This window comes from Tamandua tetradactyla, chromosome 13 (genome assembly GCF_023851605.1).
Source record: "Tamandua tetradactyla isolate mTamTet1 chromosome 13, mTamTet1.pri, whole genome shotgun sequence".
In the NCBI taxonomy this organism is placed as follows: Eukaryota; Metazoa; Chordata; class Mammalia; order Pilosa; family Myrmecophagidae; genus Tamandua; species Tamandua tetradactyla.
In genome coordinates, this window is record NC_135339.1 from 82,235,106 (window position 1) to 82,260,284 (window position 25,179).

Here is a 25,179-nt window from a genome sequence, read left to right on the forward strand (position 1 = left end):
TGCACATCGTTACTGGACTTGCCAGACATTGTGTGGTGGTGGTAGTGTGGTTTCTGAAAGCTAAGTAATTTCGGAACTAGAGATTGCTGTTATTTCCCATGAGGTTTTTTGTTTTGTTTTTTAGAATGAATGGTTTTCTTTGGAAATGTCTCAGTGGTTAATTCATAATTTTCCTTTTCTTTCCATTGTGATTTTGATTATTCCTTTGAACACTACTCAAAACAGATGTATATTTTCATTACTATTATGTTTCAAGAATTAATACGTTGTCCTAGCTTAACCTCTGTCTTTGGCAGAAAATGCACTTTTTAGTTTATGTACGCTTTCTAGTAGGCAAGATTCCTGAGAAGTTCTTTCGTTCCTCAGGAGCTGTTTTTTTTTAACTGATATATAATACACATGCTATGAAATTTACCCTTTAAAAGTGTGCAATTCAGTGGTTTTTAATATATTCACAAGATTGTGCAACCATCACCACAATCTAATCCCAGAACATTTTCATTATTCCGAAAGAAACCAGATTTAGCAGTCATTCCTCATTTTGCCTTCCACTGATCCCCTGGAAATCACAAATCTGCTTTCTGTGTATAGAGTTGCTTATTCTGTACATTTCATCTAAATGGAGCCATGCAATATGTTGTTCTTTGTAACTGGCTTTTTTTCACTGTGCATAAATGTTTTTGAGAGTCACTTATGTTGTAGCATGCATCGGTACTAATTCCTTTTTATTGCCAAATATTATTCCATCATGTGTTTATCCATTCACTCCTTGATGGACATTTGGGTTGTTTCCACAGAAGGAGCCTTTTTAAATTGAAATTTTTGAATAGGTAATTCATGAACAAGACTTAACAATTTAAATAATGGTAAAAGGTATTTAGTGAAAAGTCTACCTTACTCCCCTGTTCACGTTTGCCCAATTTCCACTGCCGTATTCTAACCCACCACCATTATTATTCTATATTTTCTACATAAAACCCAGTGTACTGTTCTACAACTTATATTTTTCTCCTAATAAGATGTGTTTTGATAGTCTTTCTAAAACAGTATGTATAGAGCCCTCACTTTTTTAAAAAAAGATATGGATCGTATTCCATTGTACAGAATTACCAAAATGTATTTATCCTGTTTTTTTGTTAGTAGAATTTTAGGTCACCTCCATTCTTGTTCAATTATAAATAATGCTGCCCTGAATAACTTTGTGTATAAATAACTTCCCTCATTTGTCAGTTTATCTTTAGATTTACTGGAATTAAGAATTGGTCTCTCAAATGATAGAAGCATTTTACAATTTTGATAGATATTCCTAAATTATCCTCCATAGGGATTGTACTAATTTAAATTACCACCAAACATGACCATGGCCATATAAAGTGTATAATAACATATTAGTATTCCAGTGTGATAGTGAACTGATAGTGAACTGTATGTGCATAATTTCACTTGTTATTGGGGAGGTCGAACATCTTTTCATACTTTTACAGCTGTTTTCTCTGAGCCATGTGTTCATGTCTTTTGCTCATTTTTCTGTTAGATTATTGATCTTTTCCTTTTTAATTCTTAACAACTTTCTATAAAATAGGGAGATTAGTCCTTTGGTTGCAAATTTTCTTAGCTTGCCTTTTGACTTTGTGTTGGCGTGATTTACATGCTAAAGTTTTTATTCTAACACAATCAAATTTATGAATCTTTTCATTTATGCTTTCTTTGCCAAGGAAATTTAAAGGAAAGTTGGGAGGGGGAAAAAAAACAGTTCCAACACATGAATCAGTATACCATTTTCCAAGGAAGTTGTTAAGGTTAAATTACATAGATAATCACTAGTAGATATTTATCTCCTTATCAATTTTACTTCAGTTTTTGTTTTTGATTGAGTTAGCCTGAAACAATAAGGGAGGAAACTACCACTGAGCTCTCATGAGCTGGGTACATTTCATTTGCTGCACCTTTGCTTTCACTTCATAGAGAAAGCATAGACTTCAGGTGCAAAACAAAAGATGAAAGAATAGGTATACAGCAGTGTAAGGGTAGCTCCATGGTAGAATTCTCGCCTGCCATTTGGGAGACCCAGGTTCGTTCCTGGAGCCTGCATATGCCAAAAACAAACAAACAAACACACAAAAACACTTCCTTTCATGGGATCAACAATTCCATCCTGACCAAAAGGGGGAAGAGGAGTGTAACAAAGTATCAGTGGCAGAGAGAATTCAAATAGAGTTGAGAGGCTACTCTAGAGGTCACTCTTATGCAAGTTTCAGTTAGACATTGCTAGCTGTCATAAACTGCCAACCCCCAACCAGGACCATTCCAGCCAATCCTAAAGGACACCTAGGGCAATATATAAGATTCCACCATCACCTTTGATCTTTCTATCCCTCTCTTTAGGGGTATTTGGCTATGGCCATTCTTTTTCATGTTGGAAGTGGTTGTCAATAATATGGGGTAGGGAGATGGAACTAGCTAATGTTCTGGAGAGGCTGGACCCTCTAGATTTCAGGACTTATCTGATCCAGACCCATCTGGAGGGTATAGGTTTCTAGAAAGTTACCCTAGTGCCTGGAACCTTTGTAGAATCTTACAATATTGTCCCTGTGTTCTGACTTACTTTAATCCTGACCTGATCGACTTTGTTCTTATCCCTAAATACCAGATTATAGATACATAAAACAGCCTCTCAAAATCTAAAAATAGGAATTATCTCTCCGGAATAAATGTGCCTGCTATAAGAGCTTACAATCTAGGCCCCTGTTTTCTTATAAGCATTTTCTAAAGGAGACCATACAACAATTGTTCTTTAGTTTCTGGCATGTTTTGCCTAACCAAATGTCCCACAGGTTCATTCACATTGTTGTATGCCTCATGACTTTGTTCCTTTTTGTAGCAGCATGATATTCGATCATATTTATGCACTACTGTTCTCCAATATACTTCTCAGTCTTTGCATCCTTCAGCCACCTACATTCATTAGGCATCGTGTATGATGCCCGAAGTCCACAGTCCATCAACACTCTCAATTTTAGATAATTTCATTGTCCCCAAGAGAAAGATAGCTAATAAACACACCGTCACAAAATAGGAAATCTAAACCTCCTCTTAACTCGTCCCTCCTGCAGTTATTTACCCCTGCTATTGCTGTGGTACTGCTGATGTTTTCCTGTTAAACATAGCCCATAGCATGCAATAGCAGTTTTCCCTCTGTACCCTGTACTTAATTAAACACTCTTTGTACATGAATCATACCTTTGAAGTAGTTCTTACAAAAATTTATTTATATTCCTAGTATTAATCAGTGGGACATATAGGTCTATACAACCCCTTTCAATCTTGTTCACTTTCAAAATGTTCATATTACTTATAGACTCACCAGGGAACTGCCTTCACTTCTGTCTGTTCCCTTACATTTGAGTTCAACCTCATTAGTTAACTGTTCACCCATCTCTAGCTTCTATGTATCTCTAAGTCCCCTATATTCTATGTTATAAACCTTCAGGACATAATGCTGAGTGAAATAAGCCAGACACAAAAGGATCCCCTCAAGCCTCTCCATTACACCTTAACTAAAAAAAAAAATCTATTTAATGCATAAGAATAACCTCCTCGACTCTGGAATCTCTCAGCCATTGACACTTTATTTTGTCTCATTTCTCTCTTCCCCCTTTTGGTTGAAAAGGTTTTCTCAATCCTCTGATGCTGAGCCCCAGCTCATGCTAGGATTTCTGTCTCATGTTGCCAGGAAGGTCCACACCCCTGGGAGTCATGTCCCACATAGAGGGGGGAGGGTGGTGAGTTTGCTTGTTGTGTTGGCTGAGAGAGCGAGGCCACATCTGAGCAACAAAAGAGGTGTTTTCTTGGGGGTAATTCTTTGGCCTACTTTTAAGTAGGCTTAGCCTATCCTTTGTGGGGTTACATTTCGTATGAACAACCCCCAAGATTGGGGGCTCAGCCTATTGCTTTGTTTGTCCCCACTGCTTGTGAGAATATCAAGAATTCTCCACTTGGGGATGTTGAATTTTCCCTTTCTCACCATTCCCCCAAGGGGACTTTGCAAATACTTTTTTATAAACAGTGAATGAATCTTGAAAATAGTTTACTATAATAAATGCTGGCTAAATAGAAGTGCGTATTGTGAAGTGTTATGGGTGGTATATGTTTTGCCACATACTTTTGTTACTTTGAGGTAGATAATGCGTGTGTACCAAATTCGGCATTCATTTTCAGTTGCTGCTGGTATCGTGTGTTTCATGAAATGTGTACAGTATGAAAAACTTGAAAATACTTATAAATGAAAAAATGTTTTAGAAAAAAATAGATATTTTCATGCAATTATGTACAGTCTCACTGTGTAAATTTCAAGGCAAGATTTTTGTTTCCTGTAAAACAGATCATTGTTCTATGTTTTTACTTAGTGCATTCTTTTGTCTCTGCCCGCATTGCATTATTTTGCTCTATTTTAAAAATGCATTGTGTGCAAATGACATGCCAATTAAAATGAAAGCTATCTCACATGTAGAAAATAAGTCTGGGTTTTAAAAACCAAAAACTACTGAAATCCTTACTAAAATGACACCATCTGATTCATAAAAAAATGACTTAAACTCTAGTAATAAAAAAGACAAGCACTTTCGTGAAGAATACAAAGAGAAATGTCTGCTGAGTGTTTTTAGTTTAGATGTTTCAGAATGCTGCTGTATGTTTTACGAGGAATTTGAGGGGAAGATTTCATAGCAGAAGGTGTTAGCGTAGCCTGTATTGACTTAGGTGGTGACCCTACTGGACTGTGAAACTGTGGGATGCCTGTGGATTCAAGCTGCTTGTTAAAGAGGAACTCCCCATTGTTGTTCAGAAATCCTTCCTCATTTCCTCTCTCCCCAAGCTTCCCAATCTCTGGCTCAGTTTCTAGAATTTCAGCATCTTCTTTCCTGCTAAAGAACCTGTCCAAGTACCTCGTGTGAGTGTTTTCCTTGACAATTTATTAATCCTTCCATACCTCACAACAAAACTGACTTATAAAACAGTCCTCCCCCCACTCACAAACTGGCTATTCCAAGAAGACTGGTACAAGGCCTCTCATTGAGCCAAATTTGCCATTCGTTTTTCCTCTTTTTCTCGGCTTACTGACTTTGATATCAAACTTTTCAATTCTAGTTGGGACACTGAGCTATTTTATTTAAGTCATTTAATTTATCAACAACATCAGTAGGCTCATGTTGTGAACTAAGTTGAATAGTTCCTGCAATAAAGGAATCAAAGTCAAATCCCTGATTCTTTTCCCTTCCTTTGTCAGCCAGTTGCTGTGATGCTTCCTCTGGAGCCATCTGGGCTTTAACCAATCCATTCCTTTCACATTTTGACTTGACTTTCTTATCGGACTTTTCTTTGCTTTGTTCTTTCCAATTGGAAATATCTATAATAAGCTTGGGTTCATACTAATGATTAACTTCACTGTCTCTCCAAACTAAGTTATTTAAATATGATGATGACCTCATTTTGTAGCTACAAGTATGGCTGCACTCCAGAACACAATATTTGTTTTCGTGATGATCTTGGTACTGCCATCAAGGCTCAGTAGAGTAATTGGTATCAAAATCAGGGTCCTCCAGATACTTTTCACGATCTCCATCCAAATATTTTCGAGGATCAAGTTGTACTACTTCTTCATCTGTGACATCAGACAGAGCTCTTGGGTCAAGCTGAACTTCCTCAATATCAAAGTTGTTCTGTATAGGCCAATCATGTTCTGAAAACTGACAATCATGGTACCTTTCCCCATTATAAATGTGACTGTGAGTTTCTTCCATAAGCAAAATATCATCAACTTCATCTTCAATATGAAAAGGATTACTTGAAATTGGCTCATGCGTTGGAAAAGAATATATGCTCATGTAAAGATGGGAGAGTGCTTTTTCTGCTGTCAAATGATCCATGGGGCTAAATGTCAAAATCTGTTCTAGGAAATCTAGTGCTTCTTGACTAATTCCTGGAAGTAGCTGGGTTAAAGGTTTGTGTGGCTCAGTTATTTCATTTTGATGTAAACTGGAATTATGCTGAGAAGCTCCTGAGGATCTTCCTCATGTACAGCTGGAATAGATTCTAAAATTAGCTGCATCTGTTCAGGTTCATGTGTACCTGCAAAGAGGGTTTTACCAGTCAGCATTTCAGCAAAGATGTAGCCTGCAGTCCACATGTCAATGGCTTTAGTATAATTTTTAGGAGAAAGTAAAAGATGTGGAGATCTGTACCATTTAGTAACCAATCCTTCAGAAAGATGACCCTTATGGGAATAATGGGGATGCATGATCTGTGCAAGACCAAAGTCACCTATCTTCAGCACCAAGTCTTCAGTATTAATGAAAAGATTAGCTGGTTTGAAATCTCTGTGCAGTACATTTGCACGGTGAATATACTTGAGCTCACGTAGCAACTGATACATGAAAAGTCTGGCATACTCCTCCAGCAAAGGGCCTTGCTCCAGCACATTAGCCAAGTCTGTCTCCATGTACCACTGAACAATGTAGACACTGTTCAGTTTAGTAACAGAGCCCACATCATCTGTTAACTGGCTTCCACTGGGACCAAGAATTTCAAACACTTTCACAGTGTTATCATGGTCAAGTCTTCTAATAATTTTGATTTCACGTAGAGCATGTTTGACGCTCTGGGGGTCAGTAAGGACAGTTTTCTTGATGGCTTCTCTTTTGTCACAGTCATTGTCTACAGCAGAAAAAAATAAGCCATTGCCTCCACAACCCAGTGGTTTTAAGTCAATATACCTAGAGCCTAGAAAAAACCATGAATGTTCATGAGACTTTCAGATTTCTCTGCCATTTTGAAACCTCTTCCTTTTGAATTGTTGAACTTGTATAAATGAGGAAGAAAACTGGTATCGAAAGAAAAGATCTTTCAAAAAGGGAGAAGAGAAATAATTTTGCTTCCACAGCAAGGTAGTTTCTTGATGTTCATTGCATATGCCAACCAGGCTGTTGGATTCCCCTTAGATTTAAACTCAAAATGCTCTACTCATAGTGAAATGAAAAAGATTGCAGTACTTATAGTTCAAGAAAGGGGCAGCAACTCTGCAGACATTTAAAGAAAACACTCAAACTCAAATGGAATGAAATGACATACTATGCACTCAGATGTACTTGTGCTAAACGATTTAACATTTAACAAAAATGTGAATAAATATGCACACAGCAGGCTTCTCTGAACATTCTCTTCACAGTGCAGATACATTCAGTGTTGGACTGGTCCTGAGCAGCATCATTCTAAGGTGCTGGTAAGCACTATTTCTGTTTTGCTTCTTTTCTTCCTTTGTTGCTATATATTTCAACAGGAAGCTCTGGTGGCTGTTGGTTAACCGATGTCTTTTGTTAATGATCAGGTGGCTCCAGCTCACCACAATCACAATCAAAGCTACCATCCATCTTATTCTGATACAATGAGACTTCTCCGACTCATTGAGAGAGTGAGGGCTGCAGACAGCCCCCAGGGTCGGCTCAGGTCTCTGGCTGTGCTGGCAGCAGCGACATCTCCGAGGCTCTCGCTTTGCCTCAGTTGCCACCATGTAACCCTGACCTACTAGAGAGGGCGAAGGAGAGAGGGCCTCATTGTATTCTTTTTTTTTTTTTTTAATTTTTTTTATTAATCAAAAAAAGAAAAGAAATTAACACAACATTTAGAAATCATTCCATTCTACACATGCACTCAGTAATTCTTAGTATCATCACATAGATGTATGATCATCATTTCTTAGTACATTTGCATCGATTTAGGAAAAGAACTAGCAAAACAGCAGAAAAAGATATAGAATGTTAATATAGAGAAGAGAATTAAAATAATAATACTAATAATATATATATATATAAAGGAAAAAGAAAAAAAACAAAAACAAAAGATACAAACACACAAACAAACAAAAAAACATATTTCAGGTGCAGCTTCATTCAGTGTTCCAACCTAGTTACATTACACTTAGGTATTATTGTGCTGTCCATTTTTGAGTTTTTGTATCTAGTCCTGTCGCACAGTCTGTATCCCTTCAGCTCCAATTACCCATTATCTTACCCTGTTTCTAACTCCTGCTGGTCTCTGTTACCAATGATATATTCCAAGCTGATTCTCGAATGTCGGTTCACATCAGTGGGACCTTACAGTATTTGTCCTTTAGTTTTGGGCTAGACTCACTCAGCATAATGTTCTCTAGGTCCATCCATGTTATTACATGCTTCATAAGTTTAGTCTGTCTTAAAGCTGCATAATATTCCATCGTAGGTATACGCCACAGTTTGTTTAGCCACTCGTCTGTTGATGAACATTTTGGCTGTTTCCATCTCTTTGCAATTGTAGATAATGCTGCTATAAACACTGGTGTGCAAATGTCCGTCTGTGTCTTTGCCCTTAAGTCCCTTGAGTAGATACCTAGCAGTGGTATTGCTGGGTCGTAATCCATTCTGCCATTCTATGTCTTTTGATTGGGAAATTCAGTCCATTAACTTTTAGTATTATTACTGTTTGGATAATATTTTCCTCTACCATTTTGGCTTTTGTATTATATATATCATATCTGATTTTCCTTCTTTCTACACTTTACTCCATACCTCTCTCTTCTGTCTTTTCGTATCTGACTCTAGTGCTCCCTTTAGTATTTCTTGCAGAGCTGGTCTCTTGGTCACAAATTCTCTCAGTGACTTTTTGTCTATAAATGTTTTAATTTCTCCTTCATTTTTGAAGGACAATTTTGCTGGATATAGGAGTCTTGGTTGGCAGTTTTTCTCTTTTAGTAATTTAAATATATCATCCCACTGTCTTCTAGCTTCCATGGTTTCTGCTGAGAAATCTACACATAGTCTTATTGGGTTTCCCTTGTATGTGACAGATTGTTTTTCTCTTGCTGCTTTCAAGATCCTCTCTTTCTCTTTGACCTCTGACATTCTAACTAGTAAGTGTCTTGGAGAACGCCTATTTGGGTCTATTCTCTTTGGGGTGCGCTGCACTTCTTGGATCTGCAAATTTAGGTCTTTCATAAGAGTTGGGAAATTTTCAGTGATAATTTCTTCCATTAGTTTTTCTCCTCCTTTTCCCTTCTCTTCTCCTTCTGGGACACCCACAACACATATATTTGTGCGCTTCATATTGTCATTCAGTTCCCTGATCCCCTGCTCAAGTTTTTCCATTCTTTTCCCTATAGTTTCTGTTTCTTTTTGGAATTCAGATGTTCCATCCTCCAGTTCACTAATTGTAGCTTCTGTCTCTTTAGATCTACCATTGTAGGCATCCATTGTTTTTTCCATTTTTTCTTCTTTGTCCTTCACTCCCATAAGTTCTGTGATTTGTTTTTTCAGATTTTCTATTTCTTCTTTTTGTTCAGCCCATGTCTTCTTCATGTCCTCCCTCAATTTATTGATTTGGTTTTTGAAGAGTTTTTCCATTTCTGTTCGTATATTCAGCATTAGTTGTCTCAGCTCCTGTATCTCATTTGAACTATTGGTTTGTTCCTTTGACTGGGCCATATCTTCAATTTTCCGAGCGTCATCCATTATTTTCTGCTGGTGTCTGGGCATTTGATCAGATTTCCCTGGGTGTGGGACCCAGCTGTTTGAAAGCTTTTTCTGTGAAATCTCTGGGCTCTGTTTTTCTTTTCCTGCCCAGTAGGTGGCGCTCGTCTGTCTGCACGGCAGTCGGCCCGGGAAACCGCGCGTGGAGGCGGGGGTCGCTGGCCGCCGCGACTTGGGAGAGTGCCGGTCCTAATTGCCCAGCTGGCCCGAAACACCAAGCGTGACGGGAGGGCCCCGCTATCCAATGTTCCCAGTCAGATCGGGGAGCCACGTGTGTGGAGGGGACCCCAGTCGCCAGCCGCCCCGGCCGGGAAAACACGCGCCCCTCGGGTATCTCACCGCAGCAGATTCTCCCTGCCCGTTCAGCTGTTCCAGAATGGGGTACGCTGTCTTTTTGGTCTCTGTCGTGACTCCGGGAGCTGTTTCGTATTGTTTCTGTTTCTTTAGTTGCTTTTCTGGAGGAGGAACTAAGACCCGCGCGTCTTACTAAGCCGCCATCTTCTCCGGAAGTCCCTCATTGTATTCTTGATCTGCATTTCCCTTATAGGTAATGAAAACGAGCACCTCTTCATGTGCATTTGAGCCATCTGTATTTGCTCTTTAGAAAAACGCCTATTCATATCTTTAGCCCATTATATAGTTGGGTTGTCCCAGTTCAGTGGATTTGGGGGCCTTGTCAAAACTCAGTTGACCATAGATTTGGTGATCTATTTCTGCACTCTCAAGTTGATTCCATTGGTCAGTGCTTCTGTCTTTGTGCCAGTATCATGCTGCTTTGACCTCTGTGGCTTTATAATAAGCTTTAAAGTCAGAAAGTATTAATCCTCCCAGTTTGTTCTTCTTTTTTAGGATGCTTTTAGCTATTTGGGGTCTCTTTCCCTTCCAGATGAATTTGGTAACAGCTTTTCCAAGTCTTCAAAGTAGGTTGTTGGAATTTTGATTGGTATTGCATTGAATCTTTGATCAATTTGGGTAGATTTGTCATCTGAACTATATTTAACCTTCCTCTCCATGAGCAGGGAATGTCTTTCCATGTATTTAGATCTCCTTTGATTTCTTTTAGCAGTGTTATGTAGTTTTCTGTGTAAAAGTCCTTTACTTCCCTAATTAAGTTCATTCCTAAGTTCTTGATTCTTTTAGTTGCTATTTTGAATGGAATTTTTTCCTTAACTGACTCCTCTCCTAGGTCATTGCTTGTGTATAGAAATGTTACTGATTTTTGCACATTAATTTTCAAAATTTTTCAAGTTTAATATCATGTCATCTGCAAACAATGAAAGTTTTACTTCTTCCTTTCCAATTTGGATACTTTTATTTCTTTGTCCTGCCTGATTGCTCTAGCTAGAACTTCTGGTACAGTGTTGAATAATAGTGGTGACATAGGGCATTATTTTTTAATTTAATTTTATTTTTTTACATGGGCAGGCACCGGGAATCAAACCTGGGTCCTCTGGCTTGGCAGGCAAGCATTCTTACCTGCTGAGCCACCGTGGCCCGCCCAACATAGGGCATTCTTGTCTTTTTCCTGATCTTACGGGAAAGCTTTCAGTCTCTCTCCATTGAGTATGATATTGGCTATCAGTTTTTCATATATGCCCTTTATCATATTGGGGAAGTTGCCTTTGATGCCTGTCTTCTGAAGTGTTTTTATCAGAAGAGAATGTTAAATTTTGCCTAATGCTTTTTCAGCGTCAATCGAGATGATCATGTGATTTTTCCCTTTCAATTTGTTAACATGCTGTATTATATTAATTGATTTTCTTGTATTGAACCATCCTTGCATTCCTGGTATAAACCCCACTTGGTCATGGTGTATAATTTTTTATTGTGTTGTTGAATTCAATTTGCTAGTATTTTGTTGAGAATTTTTGCATCTATGCTCATTAGGGAGATTAGCTTGTAGTTTTCCTTTCTTATAGCATGTTTACCTGGTTTTGGTATTAAAATGATATTAGCTTCATGAAATGAGTTAGGTAATGTTCTTTTTCCTCAGTTTTTTGGAAAAGTTTGATCATGAGTGTTGTTATTTCTTTTTTGGAACGCTTCATAAAATTGCCCTGGGAAACTACCTGGTCCTGGGTTCTTCTTTGTAGGAAGATTTTGATGACTGATTGAATCTCTTTTCTTGTGATTGGTTTGTTGAGATCTTCTATTTCTTCCTAGGTTAGTGTGACTTGTTTGTGTGTTTCCAGAAATTTGTCCATTTCATCTAACTTGTCTGGTTTGTTGGTATATAGTTGTTCATAGTATTCTCTTATAATTTCTTTTATTTCTTCAGGGTCTGGGTAATACATTCCTTCTCATTTCTGATTTCATTTGCATCCTCTCTATTTTTGTCTTTGTCAGTCTTGCTAGTGGCTCATCAATTTTATTGATTTTCTCAGAGAACCAACTTTTGGTTTTATTGATTCTTTCTATTGTTATTTTGTTCTCCCATTCATTGAACTCTGCTTTTATCTTTGTTATCTCTCTTCTGTTTGCTTTGGGGTTAGTTTACTGTTCTCTCTCAAGTTCCTCCAGGTGAGCAGTTAGGTCCTCAATTTTTTGCTCGCTCTTGTTTTTTAATGTAGGCATTTAGGGCAATAAATTTCCCTCTCAGCACAGCCTTTGCCACATCCCATAAGTTCTGATATGTTGTATTCTCCTTTCAGTTCATCTATAGATAGCTACTGATTTCTCTTGCAATTTTTTCCTTGACCCACTGGTTGTTTAAGAGTGTGTTATTTAATCTCCATATATTTGTGAAAGTTCTCATTCTTTGATGGGTATTGATAGGCAGCTTTATTCCACTGTGATCAGAGAAAGTACTTTGAATCATTACAGTGTTTTTAAATTTATAAAACACTATATATGTTTCTCAAGCTTATGATCTATCCTGGAGAATGTTCATGAGCACTTGGGAAGAAGTATATCCTGGTGTTTTGGGGTGTAATGACCTATATATGTCTGTTAGGTCTAAGTCATTTATCAAGTTGTTTAACTTCACTATTTCCTTGTTGATCTTCTGTCTGGTTGCTCTGTCCATAGAGGAGAGTGGTGTATTGAACTATCCTACTATTATTGTTGAAACATCTATTGCTCCCTTCAGCTTTGCCAATGTCTGTCTCATGTTCTTTGGCGCTCCATGATTAGAAGCATAAACATTTATTATTGTTATTTCTTCTTGGTGAGTTGTCCTTTTTATTAATATATAGTGTCCCTCTTTGTCTCTTTACATTTAAAGTCTATTTTGTCCACTATTAGTGTGACTACTCCTGAGTTCTTTTGGTTACAATTTGTGTGGAACATCTTTTTCTACCCTTTTACTTTCAATCTATTTGTATACTTGTGTCTAAGATGAGTCTCTTGTAAGCAGCATGTAGCTGTATTATATTTCTTAATCCATTTTGCCAACTTGTATCTTTTAAAATGTAAGGTTAGTCGTTTAACATTCAAAGTTATTACTGAAAAGGCATTTCTTGAATCCACCATCTTAACTTTTGGATTTTGTCAGATCTAAATATTCTTTTCCTTCTTTCTCTTTTTATTGTTTAAGCTATACTTAGTGATACTCTTCAATTCTGTGCCCTCTTTCAGACTGCCCTCTTCTGTCTTTTTTCTTCAGCTGGCAGAGCTCTCTTTAGTATTTCTTGTAGGACTGGTCTCTTGTTGACAAATCCTTTCAGGATTCATTTGTGAAAATTTTAATCTCTCCCTCAGTTTTGAAGGACAGTTTGCCTGGGTACAGAATTCTTGGCTGGAAGTCATTCTGTTTCCTGATCTTAACTCTTACCATATCACTGCCTTCTTGCCTCCATAGGGCCAGTTGAGTAGTCTTAACTCAGTCCTTATGTGGTTACCTTTTATGTGGTATAATGTTTTGCTTGTTGCCACTTATAGGATTTTCTGCTTCACTTCAACATTTGGCAGACTGATTAGTATGTGTCTTGGGGAAGGCTTATTTGGATTTATTCTATTTGGCATTCGTTGAATTTCTTTGATTTGTGTATTTATATCCTTTATAAGGGTTAGAAAGTTTTCCCCGCATTATATCCTCAACTAATCTTCCTAGCCCTTTACTCTTCTCTTCTCCTTCTGGGACATCAGTGATTCTTATTTGTGTACTTTGTTTTGTCCATCATTTCCCTGAGATCCAATTCAAATTTTTCCATCTTTTTTACCATTTGCTGTTTTGAATGTTCGAAATCGGTTATCCTCTCCTCTAATTTGCTTATTCTTTCTTCTGGCTCTTCAAATCTGCTGTTGTGTGTCTCTAGTATGTTTTTTTATTTGGTCTACAGCATCTTTAATCTCTGTGATATCTGCTATTTTTCTATTTATTCTTTCAAATTCTTCTTTATGCTCTTCTATCTTCTTGATCTCCTTTATGTCATTAGCCATCCCATTTATTTTATTTAGTAGAGTTATATGAACAGCTTTGATTAGTGTTCCAACGTCTGTGTCTACCATGGTGTTTTAACTTGGTTGTTAGGCTGGACTATATCTGTCTGCATCATGATATGCTTAGTGATCTTCTGCTGTCTTTGTGGCATGTAAATAACTTGATTGGTTTACTTTGGAAGTTGATTTCCTTCAGTAGTCTAAAGCCTTGTATATATGAGATGAATGTGGAGCAGGATGCAGGGTGCAGGGCGGGTCACAACATTGCAGTGATGGTTTCAGTGCAGGTATAGGCACAAGTTAGGGATGCTGCACTGGTGCCTGTGAGTGTGGGTGCCCATCAGTGTGGAGGTTGTGACTGTGCAGGTACATGGGTCTGGGGATTGGGGTCCTGGTATGCACTGGTCTAGGGTGCAGGGTCCTTTGTGCACATGCACAGATCTCAGAGCAGTGGATTTGCATTGTGCCTGCATGGGCTGGGCACATGTGACCCCGTTGCACAGGTCAGCGCTTGCCCAGAGCTGGGAGGCGTGACTGCGGTCCATGTGCATGCACAGATCTTGGAGGCCTGAAACTGATGTACATGTGCACAGAGCTCAGGGAGGGCAGGGTGGGGTTGCATGATTGTGGGCTAGGGGTAGGTAGGTGTAGTCTGGGAATGGTTAGTGCCCGCAGCCTTTATGAGCTGGTGACTGCCTGCAGTGAGTAAGAACTGGGTGGTAGGGTTTGGGAGGGGCAGGGCAAGACTACACTTTTGTAGGAGAGGTGAGTTGGGCTGGGGCAGGTATACTTGTGCTAGGGGTGGGCTTGTAGGGTGGGCATGTGTGTGAGGGGTTGGCGGGACGGGGGTGCTTGGAGCATGGGGTGGGGTGCAGGTGACAGGGTTCAGGTGGGGGCATGGGATGAGTTGCGGGTCATGGGGCTGTGCTGGTGGGGTTAGCGTGTTCAAGGAAGAAGGCTTGGCTTACTTGTAGTCCCCATCTCTACCTCCGTGTACTCTGAGGGCTATGGGCTGTTCACACCAAACAGATGGTCTCCGGTTCTCTGCTTCTCAGTTCCTCAGCTTTTGCAACCAGGGCTGCCGTGTGTGGTACAGAAGACTCTCCCAGGTCACCTACACCCTGGAATCGCTGTCTCAGTTGCCCTTCTGTCCCTTCTCTAGCTATTCTTTTGAGCAGGATTGAACACAATCTAACCTATTCCACCATCTTTCTGGAACTCACCATGATCATTTTTTTAGATTATGCCAGAAAAAGAATTAAAAAGAAAAAAAAGCTCATAATGCCCTTATCTCTATTTCTATCTACCTGATTTATTTTCCCCCTTTATCCCCCTTATTATTTATTTTTTATCCAATTTTTTTTTTTTTTTTTTTTTACTCATCTGTCCATATCCTGGATAAAAGGAGCACAGACACAAGTTTTTCACAATCCCACAGTCACATTGTAAACATTTTGTCTTTATACAGTTGTCTTCAAGGATCAAGGCTACTGGAACAGAGCTCAGTAGTTTCAGGTAATTCCCTCTAGCCACTCCAAAACACCATAAACTAAAAAGGAGTATCTATATAATGCATTAGAGTAACCTCCAGGATAACCTCTTGATTCTGTTTGAAATCTCTCAGCCACTGAAACTTTATTTTTGTCTTATTTCTCTCTTTCCCCTTTTGGTCAAGAAATTTCTCAATCCCTTGATGCCAGGTCCCAGCTTATCCCAGGATTTCTGTCCCATGTTGCCAGGGAGATTTACACCCCTGGGAGTCATGTCCCATGTGGCAGGGGAGGGCAGTGAGTTCATCTGTCATCAGCCTTTCTTGAGCCAGGGTATTTTGCTCTGGATACCTCAGTCTGGACATTTTTATGACCTTAGAACTGTTAACTTGTAACTTAATAAATCCCTTTTATAAAAGCCAGCCCATTTCTGGTATATTGCATTCCAGTAGCATTAGCAAACTGAAACAAGATCTACAGTACACCATCAAGCATTAATACATGCATTATGGGAGTCCCAGAGGGAGAAGAAAGAGAGAAAGAAACAGAAGGGCTAGTCAAATAAATAATGACAGAAAGCTTCCCAACTTGGAAAAAGATGTGCATTTGCACATCCAAGAAGTCTGTTCAACACCAAATAAGATAAACTTTAAGAGAAATGGGCCCAGACATATAGCAGTCAAGTTGTTGGTTTGTTTGGTTGGCTGCAAATACTCTAAATTGTTCAGTGTAAAGTAAAAATTATTCCTATGAGGTTAAGAGACCTGTAGTAAGGTTTTATTTTTTTAATTCAAGAAAATTCGTTGACATACAGCAAAAATTAATTGTTTTAGGTGCTTGGTAATCCTGATCCATGCCTCATGTACTTTCCGGCACTTGGTAGGTTAGGTCTTCAGTAAATATTTAATGATAATGAATAATGAAATAGTCTGAAAAAGCCTTGAAACTTTGGAGCAAATTTCTACTCCTTTTCAAAAATTCTTGTGAAATATTTCCAAACTTTTGCATTTATAAAACACTTAAAGCATATCTATAAACACACATTCAAACCAATGCTGAACAAAGCACACGTTCAAGGCAACCTAAAATGAAGGCTGATAAATATTAAGGGAAAATGAAGGAAGTTGCAGTACTTTGTCTATTTAAAAAATTTTTTTGTATGGGAAATATATATATCCATTGTGTTAATTTTTTGAGGGAGAAATTCCTGAAACACTATTTATTTAGTTATTTTCATATTTTATATTTATAAATAATGCCAAACATAAAAATAAGGGTATAGTCTAATAAACTGAAAAATTGTTTTTGTGGGTTATCTTTCAAAGATTGCTTTTCATTATAAACCTCTCTTGTAAGAAGTAGAAATTTGTATTGGAAAGGTAACTATTGGGCTTTTGCATGTTTTCTTTCCTTCTTTCTCTTATGGTTACTGGAGGTTTTTTTGTTTTACCATCCTGTTTCATTCTCTCAATTTATTTGGTTATTTGCTTATTCCTAGTATGCACATAAAGTAGTTTTGGGATTCCTAACCCATACTCTTCTGAAAAACAAACTTAAGTACAATATTTATATATAGTTTCTTTTGGTTTTAGCCTTACAAAATACTGTTTTCCGAAGTATTTAGGTTATTTTTTCCCCCATCCTCTACAGTGTAGTTACATTTTCCATTTGTAGTAGAATTGAGTAACTGGTTGCGTTCTGTTTTGGGTCACACACCCCCACTCCTAACCCCAGCGCCTCTCCTGGCCTTTCTAGCTGATTTGAAATATATGAGACATTATCATGATTCTAAGAGTTGCAACTACAGTATGTAAAAGAGTATACTCAGAACAGCCATTTCCCCCTCATCCCGTCTATCCCATTCCTATTTCCCCCTTTCTTTCAACCTCATTTCCAAGTACTTGCTTTAGGTAACCAGTCTCATTAATTTCTGGATTATCACTCTTGTATTTTTTCTTTTTGCACAAATGAGTAAGTTCTTGTATATTTTCTTTTGCACTTTAATTTCTTCACTTAATATATCCAGGAATCACTTATCTGTTCATAGAATTTTTCGTCATACTTTTGTTTTTGTTTTTTTTTTTAACAGCTGCATAGCACTCTGTTGTGTGAATGTGCTGTAGTCTATTCAAGTACTCTCTTATGCCTGAGCATTTATTTTATAATGACCAAACTACTGTAATAAGTAGACTTGAATGTGTGTCTTTATTTTTTCTTTATTAGAGAAAAATTGCAAAACAATTATGCATAAAATACAGTTTTCCCATATACCACCTTATTACCACCACTTTGCATTGGTGTGCAACATTTGTTACAATTGATGAAAGCATATTTTTATAATTGTACCATTAACTGTAGTTCATAGTTTAACTTAGGGTTCCCTGCTTGTGAGTGTAGTTCCATGGGTTTTTGTTTTTAACTTCTGTTGCCATTTATGCAACCTAACATTTCCCCTTCTAACAATGTTCAGATATTAATTTCAGTGCTGTTAATTACCTCTACAATTTTTGTCCTTTTGTGGCTTATTTTACTCAACATGATGTCTTTAAAGTTCATCCATGTTGTTAGATGTATTAGCCCTGTATTTTTTTTTATTAATTAATGGGAAAAAAGAAATTAACCCAACATTTAGAAATCATACCATTCTACACATGCAATCAGTAATTCTCAACATCATCACATAGATGCATGATCATCGTTTCTTAGTACATTTGCATTGGTTTAGAAGAACTAGCAACACAACAGAAAAAGATATAGAATGTTAATATAGAGAAAAGAAATAAAAGTAATAATAATAGTTAAAAAAAACAAAAAACAAACAAAAAAACTATAGCTCAGATGCAGCTTCATTCAGTGTTTTAACATGATTACTTTACACTTAGGTATTATTGTGCTGTCCATTTGTGAGTTTTTGCATCTAGTCCTGTTGCACAGTCTGTATCCCTTCAGCTCCAATTACCCATTATCTTACCCTGTTTCTAACTCTTGCTGGACTCTATTACCAATGACATATTCCAAGTTTATTCTCGAATGTCGGTTCACATCAGTGGAACCATACAGTATTTGTCCTTTAGTTTTTGGCTAGACTCACTCAGCATAATGTTCTCTAGGTCCATCCATGTTATTACATGCTTCATAAGTTTATTCTGTCTTAAAGCTGCATAATATTCCATCGTATGTATATACCACAGTTTGTTTAGCCACTCTTCTGTTGATGGAGATTTCGGCTGTTTCCATCTCTTTGCAATTGTAAATAACGCTGCTATAAACATTGGTGTGCAAATGTCCGTTTGTGTCTTTGCCCTTAAGTCCTTTGAGTAGATACCCAGCAATGGTATTGCTGGGTCATATGGCAATTCTATATTCAGCTTTTTGAGGAACCGCCAAACTGCCTTCCACAGTGGTTGCACCATTTGACATTCCCACCAACAGTGGATAAGTGTGCCTCTTTCTCCGCATCCTCTCCAGCACTTGTCATTTTCTGTTTTGTTGATAATGACCATTCTGGTGGGTGTGAGATGATATCTCATTGTGGTTTTGATTTGCATTTCTCTAATGGCCAGGGACATTGAGCATCTCTTCATGTGCCTTTTGGCCATTTGTATTTCCTCTTCTGGTAGGTGTCTGTTCAAGTCTTTTTCCCATTTTGTAATTGGGTTGGCTGTCTTTTTGTTGTTGAGTTGGACAATCTCTTTATAAATTCTGGATACTAGACCTTTATCTGATATGTCATTTCCAAATATTATCTCCCATTGTGTAGGCTGTCTTTCTACTTTCTTGATGAAGTTCTTTGATGCACAAAAGTGTTTAATTTTGAGGAGCTCCCATTTATTTATTTCCTTCTTCAGTGCTCTTGCTTTAGGTTTAAGGTCCATAAAACCGCCTCCAATTGTAAGTTTCATAAGATATCTCCCTACATTTTCCTCTAACTGTTTTATGGTCTTAGACCTAATGTTTAGATCTTTGATCCATTTTGAGTTAACTTTTGTATAGGGTGTGAGATATGGGTCTTCTTTCATTCTTTTGCATATGGAGATCCAGTTCTCTAGGCACCATTTATTGAAGAGACTGTTCTGTCCCAGGTGAGTTGGCTTGACTGCCTTATCAAAGACCAAATGTCCATAGATGAGAGGGTCTATATCTGAGCACTCTATTCGATTCCATTGGTCGATATATCTATCTTTATGCCAATACCATGCTGTTTTGACCACTGTGGCTTCATAATATGCCTTAAAGTCCGGCAGCACGAGACCTCCAGCTTTGTTTTTTTTCCTCAAGATGTTTTTAGCAATTCGGGGCACCCTGCCCTTCCATATAAATTTGCTTATTGGTTTTTCTATTTCTGAAAAATAAGTTGTTGGGATTTTGATTGGTATTGCATTGAATCTGTAGATCAATTTAGGTAGGATTGACATCTTAATTATATTTAGTCTTCCAATCCATGAACACGGTATGCCCTTCCATCTATTTAGGTCTTCTGTGATTTCTTTTAGCAGTTTTTTGTAGTTTTCTTTATATAGGTTTTTTGTCTCTTTAGTTAAATTTATTCCTAGGTATTTTATTCTTTTAGTTGCAATTGTAAATGGGAATCGTTTCTTGATTTCCCCCTCAGCTTGTTCATTACTAGTGTATAGAAATGCTACAGATTTTTGAATGTTGATCTTGTAACCTGCTACTTTGCTGTACTCACATATTAGCTTTAGTAGTTTTGTTGTGGATTTTTCCGGGTTTTCGACATATAATATCATATCGTCTGCAAAGAGTGATAGATTTACTTCTTCCTTTCCAATTTTGATGCCTTGTATTTCTTTTTCTTGTCTAATTGCTCTGGCTAGAACCTCCAACACAATGTTGAATAATAGTGGTGATAGTGGACATCCTTGTCTTGTTCCTGATCTTAGGGGGAAGTTTTCAATTTTTCCCCATGAGGATGATATTAGCTGCGGGTTTTTCATATATTCCCTCTATCATTTTAAGGAAGTTCCCTTGTATTCCTATCTTTTGAAGTGTTTTCAACAGGAAAGGATGTTGAATCTTGTCAAATGCCTTCTCTGCATCAATTGAGATGATCATGTGATTTTTCTGCTTTGATTTGTTGATATGGTGTATTACATTAATTGATTTTCTTATGTTGAACCATCCTTACATACCTGGGATGAATCCTACTTGGTCATGATGTATAATTCTTTTAATGTGTTGTTGAATACGATTTGCTAGAATTTTATTGAGGATTTTTGCATCTATATTCATTAGAGAGATTGGTCTGTAGTTTTCTTTTTTTGTAATATCTTTGCCTGGTTTTGGTATGAGGGTGATGCTGGCTTCATAGAATGAATTAGGTAGTTTTCCCTCCACTTTGATTTTTTTGAAGAGTTTGAGGAGAGTTGGTACTTATTCTTTCTGGAATGTTTGATAGAATTCAGATGTGAAGCCGTCTGGTCCTGGACTTTTCTTTTTAGGAAGCTTTTGAATGACTAATTCAATTTCTTTACTTGTGATTGGTTTGTTGAGGTCATCTATGTCTTCTTGAGCAAAGTTGGTTGTTCATGTCTTTCCAGGAACCCGTCCATTTCCTCTAAATTGTTGTATTTATTAGCGTAAAGTTGTTCATAGTATCCTGTTATTGCCTCCTTTATTTCTGTGAGGTCAGTAGTTATGTCTCCTCTTCCATTTCTGATCTTATTTATTTGCATCCTCTCTCTTCTTCTTTTTGTCAATCTTGCTAAGGGCCCATCAATCTTATTGATTTTCTCATTGAACCAACTTCTGGTCTTATTGATTTTTTCTATTGTTTTCAATTTCATTTATTTCTGCTCTAATCTTTGTTATTTCTTTCCTTTTGCTTGCTTTGGGATTAGTTTGCTGTTCTTTCTCCAGTTCTTCCAAGTGGACAGTTAATTCCTGCATTTTTGCCTTTTCTTCTTTTCTGATATAGGCATTTAGGGCAATAAATTTCCCTCTTAGCACTGCCTTTGCTGCGTCCCATGAGTTTTGATATGTTGTGTTTTCGTTTTCATTTGCCTCGAGGTATTTACTAATTTCTCTTGCAATTTCTTCTTTGACCCACTGGTTGTTTAAGAGTGTGTTGTTGAGCCTCCACGTATTTGTGAATTTTCTGGCACTCCGCCCAACTTCATTCCTTTATGATCCGAGAAAGTGTTGTGTATGATTTCAATCTTTTTAAATTTGTTAAGACTTGCTTTGTGACCCAGCATATGGTCTATCTTTGAGAATGATCCATGAGCACTTGAGAAAAAGGTGTATCCTGCTGTTGTGGGATGTCATGTCCTATAAATGTCTGTTAAGTCTAGCTCATTTATATTAATATTCAGATTCTCTATTTCTTTATTGATCCTCTGTCTAGATATTCTGTCCATTGATGAGAGTGGTGAATTGAAGTCTCCAACTACTATGGTATATGTGTGTATTTCCCTTTTCAGTGTTTGCAGTGTATTCCTCACGTATTTTGGGGCATTCTGGTAGGTGTGTAAATATTTATGATTGTTATGTCTTCTTGTTTAATTGTTCCTTTTATTAGTATATAGTGTCCTTCTTTGTCTCTTTTAACTGTTTTACATTTGAAGTCTAAATTGTTGGATATTAGTATAGCCACTCCTGCTCTTTTCTGGTTGTTATTTGCATGAAATATCTTTTCCCAACCTTTCACTTTCAACCTATGTTTATCTTTGGGTCTAAGATGTGTTTCCTGTAGACAGCATATAGAAGGATCCTGTTTTTTAATCCATTCTGCCAATCTATGTCTTTTGATTGGGGAATTCAGTCCATTAACATTTAGTATTATTACTGTTTAGATAATATTTTCCTCTACCATTTTGCCTTTTGTATTATATATATCATATCTGACTTTCCTTCTTTCTACACTCTTCTCCATACCTCTCTCTTCTGTCTTTTCGTATCTGACTCTAGTGCTCCCTTTAGTATTTCTTGCAGAGCTGGTCTCTTGGTCACAAATTCTCTCAGTGACTTTTTGTCTGAGAATGTTTTAATTTCTCCCTCATTTTTGAAGGACAATTTTGCTGGATATAGGAGTCTTGGTTGGCAGTTTTTCTCTTTTAGTAATTTAAATATATCATCCCTCTGTCTTCTAGCTTCCATGGTTTCTGCTGAGAATCTACACATAGTCTTATTGGGTTTCCCTTGTATGCGATGGATTGTTTTTCTCTTGCTGCTTTCAAGATCCTCTCTTTCTCTTTGACCTCTGACATTCTAACTAGTAAGTGTCTTGGAGAACGCCTATTTGGGTCTAATCTCTTTGGGGTGCGCTGCACTTCTTGGATCTGTAATTTTAGGTCTTTCATAAGAGTTGGGAAATTTTCAGTGATAATTTCTTCCATTAGTTTTTCTCCTCCTTTTCCCTTCTCTTCTCCTTCTGGGACACCCACAACATGTATATTTGTGCGGTTCATATTGTCCTTGAGTTCCCTGATTCCCTGTTCAAATTTTCCCATTCTTTTCCGTATATTTTCTGTTTGTTTTTGGAATTCATATGTTCCATCCTCCAAATCACTAATTCTATCTTCTGTCTCTTTAAATCTATCATTGTAGGTGTTCATTGTTTTTTCCATCTTTTCTACTTTATCCTTCACTTCCATAAGCTCTGTGATTTGTTTTTTCAGTTTTTCTATTTCTTCTTTTTGTTCAGCCCATGTCTTCTTCATGTCCTCCCTCAATTTTTCGATTTCGTTTTTGAACAGGTTTTCCATTTCTGTTCGTATATTCAGCATTAGTTGTCTCAGCTCCTGTATCTCATTTGAACTATTGGTTTGTTCCTTTGACTGGGCCATATTTTCAATCTTCTGAGCTTGGTCTGTTATCTTCTGCTGCTGGCGTCTGGGCAATTAGTCAGATTTCCCTGGGTGTTGGTCCCAACAGGTTGAAAGATTTTTCTGTGAAATCTCTGGGTTCTGTTTTTCTTATCCTGCCCAGTAGGTGGCGCTCGTGGCACACGTTTGTCTGCGGGTTCTACCAGTAAAAGGTGCTGTGGGTCCTTTAACTTTGGAAAACTCTCGCCGTGGGGGAGGTTCGCCAGCCGTAGCGGCTTGGAAGAGTGCCAGCTGTCCCGGGGGTCCGAACGCGGGGAGGGTCGCCGGCCGCCACAGCCCGGGAGAGCGCCCGACCGAAATTCCTAGTCGGCCCGGGGCGCAATGCGTGGCTGGAGGGCGCCAGCTGCCGCAGCCCGGGAGAGTGCACTGTTCCCAGCCGGACCGGGGAGTCATGTGTTTTGAAGGGACCCCCCTCCATCACCGTTCTCCGTGGTCTGGGGATTTCTGACCCAACTCTCTCAGTTGGTCCGGGGGGCCTCGCGTGGTGGGGACTCCAGCTGCCGCGGCCCGAGGGGACCGCCTGCCCAGTTCTGCCAGCTGGCCTGGGAAGGAGGAAGGAAGGGACTCCGGACGCTTGCCGTCCCGCCCGGGAAAGCCCGCGCCCCTCGGCAATCTCACTGGAGCTGGTTCTCCCAGACAGTCAACCGTTCCAGGATGGGGTATGCCGTCCCTTTCATCTCCGTTGTGGCTCCGGGAGCTGCTCTGTATCGTCTCCACTCTCCCAGTAGCTGTTCTGGAGGAGGAAAGGTGAGGGTGGCAAGGCTGTCGAGGACGGTGGCAGAGGAGCCGGTGCAGGCGGAAGAGGGCACGGTGGTGGTTGGAGAGCCGCCGGAGCAGGAGGAGAAAGGGAAGGGCAAGATGGCGAATCAAGATTCCATTTCTTAACCACTCCTGGTACCAAGATATATTCGTTACAGTTCTCTGTATATCACCATCCCCTCGGCGCGCTCCGTGGGCTCCGCAGAGGACAGCTCCTGGGAAGGGGTGGGCGTGGCGCCCCACCCCTCTATTCTTTTTATAGCTGAATAATATTCCATTGTGTGTATATAGCACATTTTCTTTATCTATTTACCTTCATGGACACTTGGGTTGCTTCCATCTTTTGGCAATTGTGAATAATGATAATAATTAACATTGGTGTGCAAATTTCTGTTTGCGTCCCTACTTTCAATTCTCTTGGGCATATACCTAGTAGTGAGATTGCTGGGTCATGTGGTAGTTCTGTATTTAACTTTCTGAGGAACTGTCAAATTGTTTTCCACTGCAGCTGCCCCATTTTACATTGCCACCAACAATGAATGAGTGGTCCTATTTCTCCACATCCTTTCCAATGCTTGTAATTTTCTGTTCTTTTTTTTAACGGCAGCCATTCTGATGGGTGAGAAACAGTAGTTCCTTGTGGTTTTGATTTGCATTTCCCTGATGTGTAATAATGTTGTGCATCTTTTCATGTGCTTTCTGTCCATTTGTGTATCTTCTTTGGAGAGCTGTCTATTCAAGTATTTTGCCCATTTTTAAATAGGGTTGTTTGTCTTTCTGTTGTTGAGTTGAAGTATTTCGTTATATATTCTGGATATTAAACCTTTATCAGATATATGGTTTCCAAATATATTCTCCCACTGTGAGGGTTGTCATATTACTTTCATGATAAAGTCCTTTGAGGGGCAAAAGTTTTAAATTTTGATGAGATGCCATTTCTTTCTTTATTCATTCATTCATTCTTTTTTCGCTTCTGTTTTGGGTATAAAGTTTATTATTATTATTTTTGCATGGGGAGGTACCAGGAATCGAGCCCGGGTCTCAAGCATGGCAGGTGAGAACTCTGCCACTGAGTCACCATGGCCCACCCGGGTATAAAGTTTAAGAAACCACTACCTAGTACAAAGTCATGATGTTGCTTCCCTACATTTT

At 38.4% G+C, this 25,179-nt stretch overlaps 1 protein-coding gene and 1 pseudogene across 5 annotated transcripts in view; one reads left to right on the plus strand and one right to left on the minus strand.

The window, feature by feature from the left end:
• The window catches only part of INPP5F (inositol polyphosphate-5-phosphatase F), a 162,254-nt gene that overhangs the window by 38,063 nt on the left and 99,012 nt on the right, over positions 1 to 25,179 (plus strand). The gene's annotated exons all lie outside the window — the stretch shown is intronic.
• On the minus strand, positions 4,656 to 6,825 carry LOC143654359 (mitogen-activated protein kinase 6 pseudogene; annotated as a pseudogene).